The sequence below is a fragment of the Dermochelys coriacea genome, chromosome 6, assembly GCF_009764565.3.
Source record: "Dermochelys coriacea isolate rDerCor1 chromosome 6, rDerCor1.pri.v4, whole genome shotgun sequence".
NCBI lineage: Eukaryota > Metazoa > Chordata > Testudines > Dermochelyidae > Dermochelys > Dermochelys coriacea.
In genome coordinates this window covers 45993009-46013608 of record NC_050073.1, presented here as the reverse complement: position 1 = coordinate 46013608, position 20600 = coordinate 45993009, and the positions used below count along the sequence as shown (strand labels likewise).

Here is a 20600-nt window from a genome sequence, read left to right as displayed (position 1 = left end):
GGATGATGTTCAAACAAAAAAAATGAGGGTTATGTGCTGAATAGGTTCTGTGGATCAGTTAGTAATGAATATAGTGGCAATAAAAAGAGTCCAGCATAAATGGTGAAGGGGGATTTTGCTGTGTGATTAAAGGCAAAACAGGCAGCTTATTAGACATCTAAAATATCAGAGCAAGAAGATGAAAAGGAAGATGGTGAGAATGACTGTAAACATGTGCATATAAGCTAAGAAATTTCTGCTAGAATTTCAAAGGCAGCTTTCGGGGAGCTGACTTATATGTGATTCTGCCAGCTCCCCAAGAAAGGGTGGACTGAGGCTAAATGGAGGGTGGGAGATGCCAATATTTTGGGCCTTCAGGATGGACCCTCCCTCCCAGCATCTATCTATCTATTACATTCACCAGCATGGTATCTTGGTTATGTGGAAGAAGGGGGAGAACCTTTAAAATAGAAAAATAATTGGGTTAGGGAGAAGAAAACAGAGACTGTCAGAAGAAGGAAAGAAGTCCAGGCAGTGAAGGAATATGCAGCAGGATGCAACAGGGCAGAGGCAGTTTTATTCATCTTGCAAAGTTTTTAAAAAATTGGAAAATGACCTGGAGAGTGAAGACAGATTTAATTTTAAAACTGGCTGCATTTGCTGATTGAACAAAATTGTTGAGTAGAAAATCCAGGCAAGCAAAGTAGAACACACACATATTCAAAATGTAAGCGTGTATGGCCATCACTCCCTGTCAGTCTCAGAGGGAGGTCACGCCCCCTTGCTGTCTCATAGAAAGGCAGTATGGAAAGGGGAAAATTAGCTGCCTCTGGTTCCCAGGCTCTCTGAGCTGGGCTGGGCAGTAATCAGTCTCTGGAGCTAAAGCCTTCGGGCAGGGTGGAGCCCCAAACAGTCTATGGCTCTGGCCCTCAAGCAGGGCCAAACAGTCAATAGTCTCGGAGCCCAGGCCCTGTCAGTCTCAGAGGGAAACTACACCCCCTTACTACAAAAGTGTTCTGATAGATTTTGGATTATGGGCTCTAAGAACAGATAGAAAATATCATATGGAAACATAAGATAGAATACGGAGCAAGAAAAGGTCTTGTTGTTATGATGAGTGGGACACAGCACTCTTGGGCAGATGTAATGATTGTTACCAGCTTTATGTGACATTTTCTTAACATAGGAATATTAATCACTATACAAAAAAGTAGGAGAGACTCAAATCAAAACCCTGAATCCAGAAATTTTGAAAAGTTCAGTTATGAAGATCAGTGTTGTGGCTTGGGTTATATCATAGCCTGAAAAAAACTCAAGAACAAAATTTGAAAACGTGCCCAGCTGATTTTCAGAGGTACTGTGCATGCTAAACTCCATCTTCAAGTCAATGAGAGCAGCAGGAACTCTGCAACTCTGAAAAAAGGCCCCCAGTGTCTAAAGTCAGGCATCCAAAAATTGTGGCACTCAAAATTGGAGGCTGCTTTTGAAAAGTTGGCTACAAATATCCAGACCTGAGCAATGCAATAAGATGCTTTTTTTAGGAAAGGAAATTAAAAACAAAGTGACAAAGAGAGCAAGACAGCTTCCACCACATAAGCCAGTATCAGCAATTACAAACTCCTGTATCATTAACTCAACAGCAGTGTTGAGTTTTCTTCCCTGCACCAGCACTACAGATGCTAGAATCCAAAAGGAAGTAGGAGGAGGGGAAAGAGACCAAACTAAGGTCTTAAAAATGTACACAGGTAAAAAGGTTCATCCTGGTGTTTTAGAAAATGTCCTGCCTCTTGCCTTTCTGCGAGATTTACAGTCTTTCCTCCAAACATAAATCCAGAAGTAACACATGAATCTTTGCCTATCTCTTCTATTCCATCTCCCCAATCACAGCTCTAGGAAATGGAATAATATTTATAAGTCTGACACTGAAGCCCATAAGCAGCTAGAATGAAAAGCTGTCTGCTCTACAACATACCTTCTTGAAATGGGCATAAAGAGCCCAATTCTCTCGTGCCCCTGTATGCTGCTCCAGTATCAGGGAGTGGAGAGCTGGTGGATACGGCTCTTAGGCTGTATTACCAGCACATGGAGCCTAACTCTGCTGGCATTGAGTCAGGATAAGCTGATTTGGGCTCATGGGCCCAAGAAGTTTAAAATCAATGTCAGTGTTAGGGAAACAGATAAATAAAAAGAAAATTCAGATAGTGCTGTGGGACATTGGTACACTGGAAGGCGGGCAGTGCTATTACTACTGTATAATATTTATATTGAAATAACCCCTAAAGTCCACAACCATGTGAGATGTGGGCCAGAAGTGGAAAGGGACACTCTGGTAAGGAGGAAGTGTGTATCTCGAGCACAATACACTCTGGCTAGTCTCTACTTCTCATGGTCCATAGGGTCACTAGAGTTAGGCCGCTCTAATTTACAGCAAGGCCTGGGCAAGACTCTGACTACCCCAGAATATGGGCAGGGTAAAGATGGCTTAAAGGCCTCCCTCCCATTCTGTTTCTGCACTGAACACAGGAACAGAGTAACTCTGAATCAGCGACAATATGCCTGTTACATGCATCCATGGTTCTACATGTCTGTGTGCTCACTCCAGGGTGGATCACACATCTGATCCAATAACAAATAGTGGGCCAAATGCTTATACCAATCCAATGGGCCTGATTCTCCTCTTCCTTCACTGGAGTAAATCAGGAATAAGTGATTAAATCAATGGAGTTCTATCCAGAGCTGCTGGAAGTTTTTCAATTACATGCTTTTCTGTTGGAAAATGTTGATTTATCAAAACCAGGTTTTTACAGGAAATGGTCAGTTTTTATGCTTTTCCTGTTTCAAAAAAGTTTTGACAAAAAACCCCCCACTTTGAAACAGTCAAAAGATCCCATTACCATATTTTTGAAATGAAAAGTTTCAATTTTTTGGTTCAAAATGACTTTTTGTTTTGAAAATTAAGTTAATTTATAGTTTAAAATAATTAAACAAAAAGGTTAAAATCTAAATAAAATGTTTGGATTGACCTGAACTGAATATTTTTTTGGAGGGTGGGGGTGATTGGAAATTTTTGAAATTTTTGACTTTTGTCTTTATTTGGGATGGGAAATTGTTTTGAAATCTTGACATTTTTTCCAGGACAGGAAAACTATTTCCTACTTAGCTATAGTTATATCAGTGTAAGATCAGTGTGAGAGAAGAATCAGGACTAATAACTTCCTTGCACTTGTATGAGTACAACTGAGAGCAGAATTTGGCCTAATAGCTATAAAGAGTGAAAATCACCTTCATGTGAAGAACTATGCAATGCCTTCTGTGCCACTGCAGGGCAGCTGGTCAGGGGAACAATTTGCAGAGTATCTGCTTTGAGTGTCCTCTCCCACAGTGTATGCCCCAGCCTGGGCCCACACGCCAGCCTCATCTAGCCTGGCAGAAGGTGGTTTTGGGAGCAAGTCAGGGAACAGGCAGTGGGATCTGCCTTTGTGTGGATCCAGTGGTCCTAACACCTTGTGCAAGAGACATGGAGGGGCAGCAGCCACTATTCTAGCCCATAGGAATTAATCTGACTATATGTGGCTAAAGTGAATTTCACCCAGTCTGATCAGCATATGATTTGATAGCTCTCAAAGCTTATGAAATCTGAAGTAGTCTAGGTAAATATTAGTTCTGAGAAATGTACACTAGCAAAGCTTCCTCATTATCCAAGAGTCATGCCATGTCCAGCCGACTGCTACTGCTAATTTTCATCAGAAAAATTACAGATTGTGCTGTGGTAAATCACTGGGGAGGCAAATGATTGTTTTCAAATGGAAAATATTTACACAATATGGGCCTACTCCTACATTCTTTGTGCATCTCAGACACCCATCAGCTTCCATAGGAGTTTGAGGGTGCATATGTGGAGTGAAGGGTTGAGTGTAGTTTTAGCTTTTTCTGGATGAAGCTAAGAGTCACCTCAAATGCCGAGGGAATACTTTCTACTCCTGCATGAAGCTGGGCAAGCTGGATAGGATAGTGCTTTAAGGGTCTGGTCCTGTGAGGTGCTGAGCACCTTCAACGCCTATTGAAGACAGTGGGAGTTGAGGGCCACTTATCACCTCATAGGATGAGACCCTAAATGAAATGTCTAAATATGCACTTTGTACAGGGAGGAGAGGCACTGGGTATTATTTCAATCCTGTTATATACTTTTGGCCTTCACAACATCTCCTAGCAACAAGTTTCACAGGCTGAATGTGAGCTTTGTGAAGAAGTACTTCCTTTTGTTTGTTTTAAACTTGCTGCCTATTAATTTAATTTGGTGTCCCCTGGTTCTTGTATTAAAAGTATAACTGGGTTCAAAAAATAATTAGATAAGTTCATGGAGGATGGGTTCATCAATGGCTATTAGCCAAGATGGTCAGGGATGCAACCCCATGCTCTGGATGTCCTGAAACCTCTGGCTGACAGAAGCTGGGACTAGATGACAGGGAATGGATTACTCGATAATTGGCTTGTTCTGTTCATTCCCTCTGAAGTATCTGGTACCGGCTACTGTCAGAAAAACAGGATACTGGGCTAAATGGACCATTGGTCTGACCCAATACAGACATTCCTATGTTTTTATCATCAGAGCTCAGTCAGGATGAAGAATCTGCCTCTCTGTTAAAAACCACTGAAAGCAACATCAAACATGGGCTTGTCTCTCATTTTGATTTTAAATGAGGAAGAGATCCAGCTGCATTTCTAACCCTGAACAGTAGCCAGTCCCAAAGTCTGCAGCACTGTCACTGGGAGCTCAATGGTGAATGACTGTAGTCAATAAAGGTGATTTACTGTATCTGCAGAGCACTCAGAAACCAGGGTATTCAGAGAGGAGTTGCTCTGCAACCTACAAACACAAATACAAACGTACTTTACTCAGAAATATATGTAGGACCTGCCCTCCCCCAATGGGTCTAAACAGGGGAGAATTGCACAGAGTGCTTCATTTAATAGTATCTATTTGAAGGTATAAGACTGAGTTTTCCAGCTTTAGGGCCTGAGCCTGCTATCCTGGACAAAGGGCAGAACTCTCAGTGATTTCAATGGGTGCAAGACCAAGCCATTACTGTTCTCAGTCTAGGTGCCGATCATCTTTTCTGAAATTACTACTTCTAGTAATGACAGGTTTCAGAGTAGCAGCCGTATTAGTCTGTATTCGCAAAAAGAAAAGCAGTACTTGTGGAACCTTAGAGACTAACAAATTTATTAGAGCATAAGCTTTCATGAGCTACATCCGATGAAGTGAGCTGTAGCTCACGAAAGCTTATGCTCTAATAAATTTGTTAGTCTCTAAGGTGCCACAAGTACTGCTTTACTTCTAGTAATGTATTTCTTGGATCAAACCCTGCTGTGATTTATATACTCTGTTACCTACCCCACTGTGTTACCTATAACCTACCCGTGCATAGGCTGGAGTCAGGAAAGAAAGTTCAGTGCGTAACCAGTCCTCCTGTATGTCACCATCTCATTACACGGGTCAGCTCGCGAAGTAGAAACACTCTATGGTCTACCCCAGTTATATCCATTTCAGTCTGGAAATCAGCATTTTTACAAGAAGATCAGTAATGTAAAAAGAAAAAAGATACGTTTTCCTGCAGATGCAAGTGAAAGGCTAATAGCCCTGCTATAGTGAGGGCAGGCATTGGATAACGTTCCTTGCTCCATTAATGCACCTCAGTCAGCTCTTATCCCTGCTATACCTGCCCTGTACCTTTCCTGAAAAAGCCAAGAGCATATTGTATCTGTGGTATAGATAACTGTGTACCAGGAACTGTGGTTAGAATTCCAGATTCATGTCAGATTCGGGTGTGATCCAGATTCGGGTGTGATCAATCAAGCTGCAGCACTGGAGTGATCAGGCCCGCCGATGGAGGGAGCTAAGGGAGCAATTGCCCAGGGCCCGGGTGACTTTAAAAGGCCCAGGGGCCCCTGGCTGCTGCTGCAGTAGTGGCGGTGGGGAGCCTTGGGCCCTTTTAAATTGCCTGGGTGTGCTGCAGGGCTCCAAGACCGCTCCAGGCCCCATGGGCCGGCACGATTGGCCAGTGTGCGCGGTCTCAGAAGTGACAGATTCGTCACTTCTGCCCCTGGCTCTGGCTCTGAGGCCCGGAATTTCTGTCGGTAGGCCTGGGAGTGATTGTATGGAAGCCTGACCAAGAGATCTGGATATATAGGTCTCCGGAGAGGCACAGCTCAGAAGGTGAAGCCCAGAAGGAGGCAGGGAAAAGGTTGTTATATAATGATAGGGATAGGCTAGAAGGGACCGCAAGGGTCAAAGAAGGGACTGCAAGGCTAATCTAGTCTAACCCCCTGGCAAGATGCAGGATTTGTTCTGTCTAACCTGCCCAAGACAGATGGCTATCCACCTTATGCCATATTTCCAGCCCCTGGATTCCAGGCTGCTGCAGGGGACAAAATGGCTCACAGAGCAAATTAGAGCACTCCCAGGGGAGCATTCAGTGGTACAGGGACGTCTCACCCACTTTCAGCCTATACCAAGACTGGCAAGGAGGGGACTGTACAGGTCTGCTTTTGTTGTCTCATATGCTGGGGGAATTGTCCCTTGGCTGCTTGTGACTCCTAAGCAGTGCAGTGGACTCCAGAGTTGGCTCTATGCTGTGTATCAACTGACTTACAAAGTATCAAAAACACACAGGGGGGTGATCTGGGAAGAATCTGAAGACTAGAGGCACCATAAAATGGCTTCTTTTAATAGTGCTACTAATCCTCCCATTATATAATAACACTAAGTGGAGATTTTTTATCGAACTATGGAAGGAATTCATAGAGCAGCGAAGAAGTGGGTAGAGCTTTGGACCATGAGTCACAAATCATAGATCCTTTTTTGCAGCTCACTCTATGACCTTGAGCAAGTCACTTAACCTCTTTGTGTCTCAATTTACTTTTTTGTGAAATGGTTGGAAGGCTATTTATCTACCTTAGCTGGGTGCTATGAGTCTTAATTCATAATTGAGTGCAAACCCCTTTGAGCTACTCAGTTGGCTGGAATTAGAGAAGTACAGAGTAAATATTTCAATGAACAATTTTCTAAGTAGATTGAACAGAAAGTTCAATGCGTGAATAACTGCACCAGGGTCACCGCAACTTGAGGACAAATATGCAAATGTTTTACAAATATAAAATGCACATTGCTGATGTATATTTGTCTATATCCAGCAGGCTGTGGTGACCAGGAAGAGCTATCACAGGAAGCCATCTGTACAAAGCTAGCCTATCAATGTGCTGTTTGCTGTTGTGGGTCTACAGGAAGCCAGCCATACAGGAAGTCAAGTCAGGCCAGCTGCATTCTCAAACATGATTCTGTCCCTGACAGTTTTCTCCTTGACATTGTCTATAAATGACACTTGGGAGGAAGTAAGTTGTCAATTGACAATCATTACCTATTATTAGCTATGGAATGCAAAATACTTAGTACAGAGACTGATGGTAACAGATTTTGGTTTATTTCCTCTAGGGCGTTGTTGATGGGAATTCCACTTGAAGTAGACATAAATATAAAAATACAATGATGCCCTTTTCCTGGGCAGAGGAATTTTTTTCCATGCAGAAATTTATGCTTTAGTCGTTCGGTTAATTCACAAGAATACAGAGGAAAAAAATAGGATCAGTTTTCTGGGGTAAAAGAGACACAGAAACTGAGACAAGAAGGTTGTTTGGATAGGGAGGAGTGAAGTCCACCAAGGACCCTCAACTCATGGGAAAACAACAATGCAGAAGACTCCGATCAGATCCCAATGGAGAGTCCTTGCTCTGTGCCACCGAAGAAAGTGGGCCAACCCCAGGTCTCCTGCTTGGAATTAACGATGTATTTTCCAGGGCTAAATAATGACTATTCTCTTGCTGCCCTCAATTGTTCCTACTATGGTGGGCAGGAAAATGCTAGGGAATTATGTGTTGAGAATGAAAACAGTTAAATTGTTCACAACTATGGTGAGAACAAAACATATCAAGGAAAATATCCCAACTTGTAAATATTTTTCCCAGTTCCAGGTTATCTGCTGTTTAATTACTGTGCTTTTTGTCTTGTAAAAATCTTCAGAAAATCCTCAGAACAAATATTAATAGAAAAACATATTCGTTCAGAATCAAATACCCTGTTTACATTTATCTCATATTGATTATAAATCAAGAGGATTCTGTAATCATTTTTGTCAAAACAGTGTAGCCAAGAGGAATAGAAGGATTATGGCTTTAGCGTTCCTAGCATTTTTCTTTATATCATCTGAAAGTGACTAAAAGAAATCCACTCTTTGTACAGAACACGAATTTGTAAACTGAAAGGATGTAATTTATGCAATATTTATCTTAGAAAGGAAACAAAGATGTATTTCCCCCAAAAGCTCATTTTAGCTATACCTACTACTGCTGTGTGCATCAGGTGGCTGCATATTGGTTACATCCTATTTTAGGACACAGGCTGTGGTGCAAAGTATTTGTTCCCTAATATAGTCAATAAGAGTTAAGGGGATTAGGAATTCAGAAAATAAGAAGGCATTGAAAACATCTCTGATTCTGAAATGGAAAATCCGAAAAAAAGTGATTCCCTATTAAATAGTAACATTAACTATCTTTCTGCCAAGGTGTCACACTAAGGTGGCATTAATGACCTACTGGCTTCCTGGCTGCAGAACAACAGTCATATGTGTAGGAGAAATTGTGGAACAAACTCAATCAGGGCAGAAATGAGGAAGGAAACAACTTGTTAAATCATTTTATTTTCTAAGCTCACACTGTTCCTTACAAATAGAGACTTAGAATCGGAGCTGATTACAGTGCAATGATTTGATTAAAAGAGAGGGGAGAGAGATCGAGAGGGATCGAGAGAGAGAGATCTAACAGAGCGATTTCTATCAGTTTCAAAGAGTACCCTGATCTTGCATTTCATTTTGCATAGCGGGATCAGGAATTCTAAAGGGCATTTATCTTTAAATCTGTACGGATTAGATACTGACCTCAGTGGTACTAGTGTAACTCCACTGGCTTCACACTGCACATTTGGAATTATTCCAAATTTACATTAGTGTAACTGAGTGCAGTATTTGACACAAACGAATCAACAGAGGGGTTGTTTTGAACCTAGCTTGTACATTGCTAGTTTCTCTTCTTGGGGGTTATACAACATTTGTTGATAATTTACACTGCATTTCAACCCTACATATTCATCCATCACATTTACTGTTTGCAATCCATAGTTTAAAGTTAATGGACTAAACTCTGCTCTCAGTAGAACTTTTGGAATGCCATTGAGATCTAGGTACTGAGACCATCACTCCTTTTGCAGCTCCTGACAAATCTGGGCACCTCTGTACTTTTGCAGAAGGTTAAAGCAACATTTCTTTTGTATTACCCAGTAATCTTTATGCTGGGTGGTAAATGTACAGTAAATGTACAGGACTGTCATTCACCACATAGGTTGCTGAACAGTCTTCAGAGTACAATGACTTTCAGTTACTACCAGCCTAGAGCAGATTTGAATCAGTGATCTAGAGGTGAAAGAATTACACACCCATTTGTTTCTCAAAAAGAAAAGGAGTACTTGTGGCACCTTAGAGACTAACAAATTTATTAGAGCATAAGCTTTCGTGAGCTACAGCTCACTTCATCGGATGCATCCGATGAAGTGAGCTGTAGCTCACGAAAGCTTATGCTCTAATAAATTTGTTAGTCTCTAAGGTGCCACAAGTACTCCTTTTCTTTTTGCGAATACAGACTAACACGGCTGCTACTCTGAAACATTTGTTTCTCAGTTGCAGAGCACTTCCAAGGTAAAGAGCAATTACCGAATAGGAAATAGAATCATCATCATTTTAAAATGAATCATTAAAAAGAACCTGGGATTCCTGATTCCAGTCCCCTGTTATAACCACTAGAAAGCACCTCCACTCCCTAAACCCTGTAACTATCAAGGTCTGCAGTTCTCTTGAGGCTTGGTAAAAAGAAAATAGTGGGGAAATGTTTATTAGACAGGTCTGTTTTTGGTGTTCTTGTTCTTTTTAATAAAGATGAAAACAAGATTCTTCCGGAGAGCATTAGTTGCTCCATACACACATGCACTGAGAAGAGAAATTGGATTCTGGCGAGCACACAGCCACTGGATAATAATACAAAGGAAAGGCTCCTTTAATCTTCTGCAGCAGTACAGCAGTGCCCAGTGTTGTCAGGAGCTGCGGGAGGAGTGATGGCTTTGTCGCTGACAGCCTTCTAATTGGATGGTAGAGGGGGCCAGGAGAGAACAGCTATAAAAGATGTGTGTGCACCAACAAGTGTGTCTGACATCAAGAGAGATCTATTGAGAAAGGGTAGGGAAAAAACAGTAATACTGCAATGCTGGGTGCATGTATAATGTGGCAGGGTGTGCGTTGCATGGTCAGGAGAGAGTTTGTTAATGCCAAAGATATAAGCAGCTAATGGACAGCCACAGTAGAGAACAAGAGGCTTGACCAGAATCAATAATACCCAGAATCAGCACCAACTGACAGTCTGATGGCTCAGTGAGAAAAGGGGTCCTGGAAATAGGACCTGGAGCTTTCAGCCAGACTGGGGGATGGGAGCCACAGGAGCAATTAGGCAGGGGTGGAGATGTGAACCCAATGGCATAGCTCGATTGTTCTCTGACTTCTTTATTCTGTCAGAGAAAGACCTCACCTCCCAACAGCCCAAGCCTACAGTGCATGGGTCATCAGACGTTTCAGTTTGCAAACCACCAGGAAGGCCACTACTGGTCCACACACTCTGCCTTAGCTCCAATGGCAGAGCTGCAAGGGACTTTCCACGTAAAACAAGGGAAAACCTTTAAAAGCCCCAGGAAAGAAGAGTTGGAAACACCAAGGGGATGCTGAATGAATGTTTACTGAGTTACTAGTCAACTGAGGTATTTGGCTTCTGGGTCTTCATGCACAGGGTGGAATGGATCGCCATTTTTGGGGTTGGGAAGGAATTTTCCCCTGGCTCAGATTGGCAGAGACCCCGGGGGCTTTTTGCCTTCCTTTGCAGCATGGGGCATGGGTCACTTGCAAGTTTAAACTTGGTGGGTTCTCTGTAACTTGAAGTCTTTAAATCACGATTTGCAGACTTCAGTAACTCAGCCAGCGGTTAGGTGTCTATTACAGGAGTGGATGGGTGAGGTTCTGTGCAGGGGTGGCTCTACCAATTTTGCTGCCCCAAGCAGCCACCGCCGAATTGCCGCCACCACAACAGCAGCCGAGATGCCGCCCAAAAGCCGTTGCGGCGGGAAAAGCAGCGGAGCTGCTGCCAAATTGCCGCCATGGGACACAGACTGCCACCCCATTCTAATTGCCACCCCAAGCACCTGCTTGGAAAGCTGGTGCCTGGAGCCGGCCCTGGTTCTATGGGCTTCAATGTACAGATCAGACTAGATGATCATGATGGTCCCTTCTGGCCTTAAAGTCTATAACTGTTTGGGCCAGATTTGGTGCTTTGTTACCATGGAATTTCCTGGATGTCACTGAGAGCAGAATTTAGCCTGGAATGTTCAGACCCTAATTCATTGCAGAGTGAGGTTTCTGACTGAAACACAGGCAAGAACCAAAATACTTGCTGAAATATCTGTGGGAACCTCTGGATATAGCTGTATAACTCACATCAGCCCTGAAACTACCACCCTCATAACTGCCCCATGCTAACCAGACTTTCCAGTGCTACAATGTCCATTCAGAAAACAACACATTTCAAGGGAGCACTTCTATGAATAATGGGGAGGGGGGAGGAGGAACAAATATAGATACTGTTTGGTGACCAACAATGGGGAGGAAAGTACCTAACAATCCTGCCAGAGATCCTCAAAGCATCCCAGCTCTTCTACATTCATTTAAGCATCTTTATATGCTGGCAAAGCAGAGGTGGTACCAACAACAGCTGTAGAGGCCCTTTTGAGATGAAACAGATGTTGTATAGCAGCAATTAGTGCAGAAAGCAAGGAGGCAGAATAACAGGGAATTGCCAGAAGCTGAATTCTTCACTTGATTACTCTGTGTGACCCCTGTGAAGTCAATGGGATTGGACCAGTGTAGCTGAAAGGAGAATTTAGCTCCTTATTTACAAGAGTACCAAGCTTATATTATCTATGGAGTTGTCAGAAGTGATGGATTCACTGGCAAATGCAGCAGTTTGATAGGACCATTGTAAATAATCAAAGGAGATGTAATAACAGCATGAAAAAAAATAAAGGTTATAGTGCAGTCAGCTTTCAGGCTTTACACTGCATGTGGCTTACATGCACTCTTGTGTGTACTGAGAAGAAGCCAGACAATTTATGGCCATAGCATTTAAAGGGGACTAATGATCTGGTCAATAGTGAAGTGCAGTGTTGCTGCTGATGCCTACAGTAACTGAAAATTTACCCATCCAATTTGCTCCTCTGCACCAGCCACAAAGGGAGATGACTCCAATTATTTTTCCGACAGAACTGAGGCTGGTGTTTACCATTATCTCTCTGGCAACCTCCTTTGCGTGACAACATTATGCAACGTAATTGCAAAGCTGCCTCAGCTCACTGGGGTTGTTATTAAATGCACTCAGATTTTTTTTCCCAAGGTCAAGGATAATAATTAGGTGACTGGAATGCCTGCACCACAACCTCGTTATGTACAAAAAATAACTCAAATGATGCATCACACATTCCCCGGTGAGGAGATTTCTGTCCTGTTAAGAAGTGTTAGAAGATCAGTTGAAAGTAGGCTTGTGGGATAATGTGTGCGGGTGAGGATAAAGGACTACAATGCAGTGGCCTGAAGATAAAGCTGCAACCGGGGGTGCAGCATAACAAGGGGTTAGATGGATAGTGGGTGAATATATATATATATATATATATATATATATATATATATATATAGGGACTATGGAGGGAGAGTGACAGGGCTTGAGAGATTAAGGAGCAGTGCAAATGCTGAGCAAATGCTGAGCTCCAAGATCTGAACTTTGTTTCTCTGAGCTGCTGTTTGTGTTACTGGCAGGGCACTCACCTATGCTACTCTTCAGAGACCCCTCAATAATAATAGTTAGTTCTTATTTAGCACTTTTCATCAATAGATTTCAAAGAGTTTCACAAAGGAGGTCGGTATCATTACCCCCACTGTACAGATCGGGAAACCGAGACACACAGAGGGGAAGTGACTTGGCCCAAGTCACCCAGCAGGCCAGTGGCATCACCAGGAATAGAACTCAGGTTTTCTACCCACTATGTTCTAGCCACTAGGCCATACAGCCTCCTTGTGATACCAGATGCCCATATAGATCTGGTGGTGATGAGATTAGTGCTGCTATGTACCTAATCTATCTGCAGCTCTGTGCTTTGGCACCCCGGTATTTAAGTGCTCACAAGTAATTAAAAATAAGAATGGAAACCCCGCGGGAGGTGCCAACAAGGTTAGTGTAAGTCCTACATGATGTTAAAGATAATGGTGTATATTGTCAGGTGGTGCCAGGATTAATGCATCTAATAGTGATGCCAAGGCAACTGCGTCTACCAAGAGACTCCATCTACTAATGGATGCACTGGGCACTATGTGTACCAACTAATGCTAGGGATAATCTTACAAATCTGTCTTTTTACTAAACAGCCTGGCAAATAGCAATGTGAAACCATGTAGGCTACTTGCACATAAATTATGCTATTGTTTGTAATGCAATTGGAAGATGAAAACCACCATATAAGTACTAAAGATGATCATTATAATATACAGAGTCTTCCCTGAGGACACTGAACTACAGAATCTCTTGTTGCCCAATAGTTCCCTTGGGCCTTCCACCTAGGAGAGACCAACTATTTTGTATTCACACTTAGTGGTCATTTTCTAAGGGCAATAATTCTTTTAGGGCTTGATTCCAAACCCACGTAGTCCATGGGTATCTTTTCCTTGACTCCAATAGGCTTAGGATCAGACCCTTAATACTAAAATAAGAGCTTTGTGCCCATTAGCCAGAAAGTGCTCCTCTCCGACCACACCATAATGGTGTAATTGTATGCAAGAGTCTGTATGAACCCACAGTCCAGGGCTAGATCAAAGCTAGCTCATGTATGTCTACAAATGCTGCAATCAGAACTCTTGATTGCAGTGTAGCCATACCCTGTGACTCACGTGCCTAGGCAGTGGCACATGAGAGAGTGAGTGAAAGTACTTACCACAGGAAAAGTGCAAATTACTTGAAAGGATGACACCGAAGAGCAATAGCCTTGTGGAGAAAGGCGCTTACGGTAATTGGATTGTGCTTGTGCGCAAGGCAATGAAGTCTTGATGGGAGCGAGAGAAATCAATAAAAAAAGAGGGAGGAAGAGAGGGGAAAAAAAACCCTTTACACATTTCTCCAGTGAAACATCCTTTCATCTGGCTGCCTATAACTTAGTTTTCATCATCAGTGGTGTGACCTGCCATGGAAGCTTTCTCTCGGCTGTAAAAGCAGGCTGATTTCATCTTTGTTGCCTGTTGAAAGAAATAAGGCAAAACATTTAATCACTAGATCTTCTTTCTGCACTTTATCATTATCTAAAAGTCTAGACTCCACAATCCCAGGGCAACCCTCACCCAAACTGCAGACTTCATTGTTTTCTTCAGTTGAAGGAAAAGGTTGATCCTGAAAAAAAGACGTGTGTGTCCTTGGCCAGGATTTTTCAAGTCCTCTGAATACATGATTTACCAAGAGTTTCAAAAGCCATTAGGGCTAGATCCTGCTCTCCTCACTCAGAGAAACCTCTCTAACATCCTATCACCATCTCCATCCCTAGAAAACTTAAAAAGAATGATAGCATCTAGCTCTTTTTAAAGGTGTAGAGTCCTGCATATAAAAGAAACAGCACTTTGAAAGATGCAGTGCACATAGACAAAGTTATTGGATAAAAGAGCTTTCAGATCCTTGAAAAGGTAGCAAATGAAAAAGGAAAAGAATATGTTTTTGTATGTTGCCTTTCACCTGTGAGGTATCCCAAATCAGCACTTTGCAATGTAACAGAATAGAACTGTAATGGAGTAGCCAATATGTGTTCAGCAGTAGGTCACATATAGTTTTCATAAAGTAAACTGAGTTCTTTAATTGACACTACAGGTGAACACAAAGTACCTCAGTTAAATTTCCTAGCAGAAGGCTTGCACTTCTCACAGTGCAGCTTGCACCATAGTGGCAGCTTTACACTTTTATAGGACCTTCATCCATGCATCTGCAAGGATTGTACAATCATTATCATACAGCTCATGTGAAGCAGATACACCTAAGGAGTTCTCTACATGGTGAATTACTGCACAGCAAGCCAGGGTGTAAACCTATAGTGCACAAGCTTTCCGCACATGCTAAACTGAAGTCCGGAACTTTCAGTGAGTTGTAGCAACGTCTATACAGTGAATTACTGTGTAGCAAGCTGGTGTGTGGTAGATTTAGATCCTGGCTTGCCACTCAGTAACTCACCACGTATACAAGCCCTTATTCCCCCCGCCTTTGCAGTTGGGGAAACTGAGGCACTAAAGGTGAGGAATTTGCCCAAGGTCACATTGTGAAACAAGAATCAAGAATAGAAGCCTGGAGCCTTGCTCTAACCACTAGACATGGTTTTGATTCTAAACCTTTCTGGTCTAATAGCCAGAGGGCTAGCAACTAACCCACCACACAGTCAATGAGATTCTATTCTTGTGTTAATGGTTCATTAACTGTACTTTAAGGTAAAAAGCAAAATGATTTTCATCCATTATAGTTGAGAGAAACAAAGTTAGTTCTTGGCCTTTGTGTCTATAAACAGGTGTGATCTGAAATGGTTCTACATTATCAATGCAATCTATGGGAATGCTCAGCTACAGTCAGCCTTAAAATAATGGAAAGGTCTGGCTGGACTGAGCTCTGTTAGTACAAGAGGGAGTCCTCGCATAAGGAGAGATCAAATGCAAGGCTTTTAATGACAGCTCCCCAGATTCCAACGGGGATGCAGTTCTTTGGAAATGCACTAATTTAGCTCTTTGCTTGGATGACACTTTCCACAGGAGCTGTGAAACATTATATAAAATGCTCTCATTGAGAAATATGCTGACATAGCCAGCCAATTTATTCACAGCCCTTTAGTGCACATGTTCTGCATGATAAATACAATCAGCAACATTGGATTTGATCTAGGCCGTGCTTCAAGAGCAAGTCTACAGGATCATCCATCTTAATGAAAGTTAATTGAAACCAACACTCATCGCTCATGATTTCCAAGCGGTCCATGATTATGAAAAGCTGTGTTAAACACCACTGGAAAACATGGCCTCCTGGAGAAAGGCACAATGACAAGAAAAGATTACACTACAAATAATACTTGTCTTTTAGTCCCCATGCAGGAAACATAGGCACTGCAGGCTCTAGCAATTAATAGCACTCTGTACTTTTGTAGCATTCCTCATAAGGAGAGCAAAATGAATTAATTAAACTTGCATTCCATTGAAGGAGATAAGCATTTTACAGATGGGGAAACTGAGGCACAATTAGTTAAATGACTTGCCCAAATGGTGCAAAAAGCCCATCCTGATTTGCAGTCTCTTGCTCTGCCCACTAGAATACTGTCCTTCTCATCAGAATCAGTATCTATTGTCTACAAACCTGGTAAGGAAAAATTAAATTGTCTCATGAAATCCATTACTTTGCTATGTGCATTTTCCTCACCCTAATAGAGCTGCTAGAAAACCAGTTCTTAATTAGGATGGTGAGAACTTCCTTACTCAGCTTTCAGTCCATTAATCCACTGGGACTTGGTGTTGAATCCAGCCACTGAAAGTTTAGGGAAAGGCACTTATTTTAGATGCTTATGGGCTGTGCTTAATTTGTAATGAAAGAGGTGCCAGGACTCAAGCAATATTTTTACTTTCATAACTGATGCAGCAAGCCCATAGGTGCCAAGACTATGAATTGCCGAGCCTATGAACTGCCAAGCCTAAATGGCACAAATTAAGCACTGTGGTTGGAAATTCCACTCAGACAAATCCTGCAGTCTGGTGCATGCCCACCAATGCAGGATACTTCTTCCTGACAGTTTGTCTTTGTCTTCAGCCACTGTGCTGCCTGCAAAGTGACCTTCTTTTGGTTTGGTTTGAAATTGTACCTGCCATATGGAGCCTAATGTTACCTTGTGTCTTTGTAGTGCAGCCTATTTAAGGTACCATGACAACTTTAATCCTCATGCAGTATTTCCTGATCACTGTTTGTTTAACTAGGTTGAGTTTAATCAGCACTCTCTCACGAAGCACAGTGAAATGAACATTTGTTATCTTCCACACCAGCAAAGTGATCTGCTTTTTCCTCTGTACCCAGTTCTCTCCACCCTACCTCCTGCTGGCATCTTATCTCCATGGAGAATAGGGAGATTGAGAGAGCTTCTTCTTCTGGTGGTCATCATGCTTTTCTTCAGACTTGCACATAGGTGGTATCTGGAAGTATCATGTAACACCATCAGCACTTTCACAGGCTGTCTACTTAAGCAACTGAGCATATCACCTTCTTTAGGCATTTTGCCCAGGATCTTGAAAGCCTGAATCAAACCCTGTACCTAAAATGCATATACAGCCTGCTTCAGCTTCTTAGCCTATTAACCAGATGCTTTGAACCTTGTTCAGCCATTTCCAGATGGGAGAGGCTCTTATTGCTTAAGAGTTTGATCCTGCAGGGTGCTGAGTACTCTTGCCTAGTCCAGCAAAACCCTTAAGCACGTGCTTAACTTTAAGCACACTAGGTGTCCAATTTACTTCAATGAGTCTTCTCCGCTTGGAGGCCAGCTTCAGGCCTGGCCTGAGGTGGTTGACCGACGTCAGTGGCCTCACAGCAGTCCTCCATTCCTAACAGGATTAAACCCTAAATGTTTCTTTCAAAAGTTGTCCACCCGTTGTTAGGTTTGCATTTAGTGATTTTTCTCCTTAGCTGGATTGTGTCCGATAGGCTCTTCCTGTAAATATGTGCACTGTTGTGGGTTTTTTAAATAAATAAATAATATTTATTAGGAAAAAAAAAAGACTTTTGGAGCTAGAACTTTGAATATTGACTGTCCTTGAGAGCAATCCCATCTAGAACATTTTACTTTACACATGCAGTGATAAGGTTATTTTCACAACCAATCCATGCTTTACTAAAAAAAATTAAGCTACAAAGTGTATGATCTACTGCTGAACATAATGCAGTCAAGTGCAAATGCACAATACTATGTAGAGAATAAGAAGATACAGTGGGCTAAATTCCATGCTCAGTTACTGCTGTGCAACCCCACTGACTCTGGCATTTTATTAAGGGTCTAGTAATTGCACAAAGTTAACTGAGGTCAGAATTTGGATCAATATATTTATTGTAAAATGTTACATTTCTTTCAGTTTGGTCCTGCAAGGTGCTGAGCACTCTTGCCCAGTCCAGCCAAGCCTCTAAGCACATGCTTCACTTTCAGCAGGTTGGGTGTCTGATTAACTTCACTGAGCCTTCTCTGTTTAGTAGCCAGCTCCAGGCCTGGCCTGAGGTGGTCTGACTGGAAGTCAGACAGTGGCCTTATAGCAGTGCTCCATTCCTGGTAGGATTGAACCCTTGCTGCTTTACTTTTTTTTTTAATTAAAGTTTTAAAAAGAAAGCCTTACATTTATTCTTGGTCCCCCTTAAAATTCAGTTACTAATCCTTCAAGCCATCTTAATAAAGTCACGGGCAGTTTAATTATTCTGTCTTTTGGTAGTTTAATTATTCTCTCTTTCTGGAAAGTTTACTTTTTGCTCTTGATCATAGAGTTAATATATCTGACATGAAATATTTATCACACCATTCCATCCTGCGGATGAAGACTAAGTGCTTTTTCCTTTAGTAAAAAATGTTGGATTATGAATGTGACTATCATACTGTAAATATAAAGTGTACTGGACACATTATATTTAAATAAAATGGATGGGCGTTTCCTAATGATCAAAGATGGCTTAAGAAATTTCTTAGGGTCTGATCCAACCCCCCTTGAAGTCCATAGGAGTCTTTCAGCTGACTTCATTGGATATTGGATTAGACCCTTAATTTCTGTGGTGTTATTGCCCCATTGACCAAAGAACTGGATCAAGGGGTTAATAAAATGAGACTGGGGTAATAAAAATAGGCCAAATATATTCCTGAAATGGGAATCAATATATAAGTGAACTATTTCTCTCATTCTTCACTTATACATTATTTCTGATCTTTTACATTGCAATTACTGGAGCAGATGGTCCATCTAATCCAGTGTCCTGACTCCAGCAGTGGCCAGTACCTAATGCTTCAGAGGAAGGCAAAATACTATAATTGCAGTAGTAGGTTTAATTTTACTGGTGTAAATCACTCTGCTCCAGGATGTACTGCAGAGAACCATCCTGCCTTGAGGGAGAGTAACCGGTGAAGGCTGCCAAGCGGTGGGGAGATAGCTGAAATGGTCACATGGTTCCCATCTCTAGTATTTATATGATTAATTACAGATCAATAACCTCCCACTCCAGAGCTTTTCTAGCTAATTAGCAGCAAACAGCAATAAGGTATACATTTGCTATATTACCCATCATGAACTAGGTGAGGATCAATTGTGCTGATTTCTGATGACTATCAAACCATAGAATAAAAGAGACCGAGACCTAGCTGAGTTGGACCTAGCTGGCTCACAGCTAGGTAGATAATAATAGTAATATTTAGTTCTTACATAATGCTTTTTATTCTTGGACCTCAAAGCACTGAACACACACACACACACACACACACACACAAACAACAAGAGAGAGAAAGATACCATTACCCTAGTGATGCATCCGATGAAGTGAGCTGTAGCTCAGGAAAGCTTATGCTCAAATAAATTTGTTAGTTTCTAAGGTGCCACAAGTCCTTCTTTTCTTTTTTGCCAATACAGACTAACACAGCTGCTACTCTGAAACCTGTCATAACCACATATATTACCAAAAGGACTCTAGGGTAAAGGTGCCAGTAAAAATAGTACTGGGTACTTGATACACGCCCAGAAGATCGTTTTCAGGCTGCATATCTGTTTGTTCGCTTGCTGCAAAACTATATCGTAACCTTAATTTGCACTGGGTGGTGAAAATGCAAAGTCAGCTCTCCAGCACAGACTCTGTGGCGAGGGTGCTACTGGCCCTTTAAGGAGCCAACTCAGTCGTGATGCTGCTGTTTGTATTGCTAAATCCCCCGGAGTCCAGTTAAGAAATGGGCAGCTGTCTCTTTAAGTGTGATTTCCTTCTATTGTATTTGAATCGTGATCAGGAAAAAGGAAATGAAACCAGAGACTCGGGGCTGAGCTAAATAATAATAAGGATGATGCTGATCTCTGCATCTGCGGCATATGCACCTATCTCAGTCTAGAGCATGTACAGAACTGTCGAAGCAGAAAGCATAAGCAAAGCAAAGGGGACTCCAGGGTAAGCAGCAGTGACAGCTGAGACAGTCTATTTCCATCAGTGATCTGAACAGCAGCAGCAGCTGGGGCTGCCCAGCCACGCAGCAAACAGGAGGAGCATTGCAAGGATGGGAGGTTAGATCCTAAGGGTCAGCCTTGCGGAGACATAACCCAGCAGCAGCAACAGCCCGTATTTCTTTCTCTCTTTGGTGTTGCAGGAGGAAA

General features: G+C 42.1%; 2 long non-coding RNA genes across 2 annotated transcripts in view; one reads left to right on the top strand and one right to left on the bottom strand.

Annotated features, from left to right (window-relative positions):
• The window catches only part of LOC119857710, an 18521-nt gene extending 9009 nt beyond the window's left edge, over window positions 1-9512 (top strand). Inside the window, exons 4-5 of the long non-coding RNA XR_006282016.1 lie at window positions 7174-7371; window positions 7472-9512. This is a non-coding gene — a long non-coding RNA (uncharacterized LOC119857710). The remainder of the gene's footprint in view (window positions 1-7173; window positions 7372-7471) is intronic.
• Window positions 5321-20600, bottom strand: LOC122460600. The gene is made up of 3 exons (XR_006282017.1): window positions 19764-20600; window positions 14159-14456; window positions 5321-5531 (listed from the first exon to the last, which is right to left on the bottom strand). It is a non-coding gene; the product is annotated as an uncharacterized LOC122460600 (long non-coding RNA).